Here is a 1171-nt window from a genome sequence, read left to right on the forward strand (position 1 = left end):
AGTCGACTTAACGCACTTTCAAAGTTACCGACGCAGTGCTTCGCCTAAGCACTACAACAATATGACCGAGGTGGAAAACTGTGGAGGGGGCACCGCACACGGCTAAAGATCAACTTGTGTGTCTATGGGGTGCCCCCTCCCTCGTATATAAAGGAGGGGAGGAGGAGGAGGAGGAGGAGGGCCAGCCTCAAGGGGCGCGCCCAAAGGGGGGATTCCTACTCCTAGCAGGAGTAGGTTTCCCCCTTTCCTAGTCCAAGTAGGAGAAGAAGGAAGGAGAGGGAGAGGGAGAAGGAAAGAGGGGGGCGCCGCCCCCTCCTAGTCCAATTCGGACCAACCCATGGGGGCGCACTGCCTCCCCTTGTGGCCCTTCTCTCCTTTCCACTACAGCCCAATAAGTCCCAATACTTCCCCCGGTGAATTCTCGTAACTCCCCGGTTCTCCGAAAAATACCCGAATCACTCGAAACCTTTCCGATGTCCGGATATAGTCTTCCAATATATGAATCTTTACCTCTCGACCATTTTGAGACTCATAGCCATGTATGTGATCTCATCCGGGACTCCGAATAAACTTCGGTCATAAAATCACATAACTCATAATATAAAATCGTCATCGAACGTTAAGGTGCGGACCCTACGGGTTCGAGAACTATGTAGACATGACTGAGACACATCTCCGGTTAATAACCAATAGCGGAACCTAGATGCTCATATTGGCTCCTACATATTCTACGAAGATCTTTATCAGTCAAACTGCATAACAACATACGTTGTTCCCTTTGTCATCGGTATGTTACTTGCCCGAGATTCGATCGTCGGTATCATCATACCTTGTTCAATCTCGTCACCGGCAAGTCTCTTTACTCATTCCGTAATGCATGATCCGATGACTAACTCATTAGTCACATTGCTTGCAAGGCTCATAGTGATGTGCATTACCGAGAGGGCCCAGAGATACCTCTCCGATACATGGAGTGACAAATCCTAATCTCAATCTATGCCAACTCAACAAACACCATCGGAGACACTTGTAGAGTATCTTTATAATCACCCAGTTATGTTGTGACATTTGATAGCACACTAAGTGTTCCTCCGGTATTCGGGAGTTACATAATCTCATAGTTATAGGAACATGCATAAGTCATGAAGAAAGCAATAGCAATAAACTAAAT

Source organism: Triticum urartu, chromosome 7 (genome assembly GCF_003073215.2).
Source record: "Triticum urartu cultivar G1812 chromosome 7, Tu2.1, whole genome shotgun sequence".
Lineage (NCBI taxonomy): Eukaryota > Viridiplantae > Streptophyta > Magnoliopsida > Poales > Poaceae > Triticum > Triticum urartu.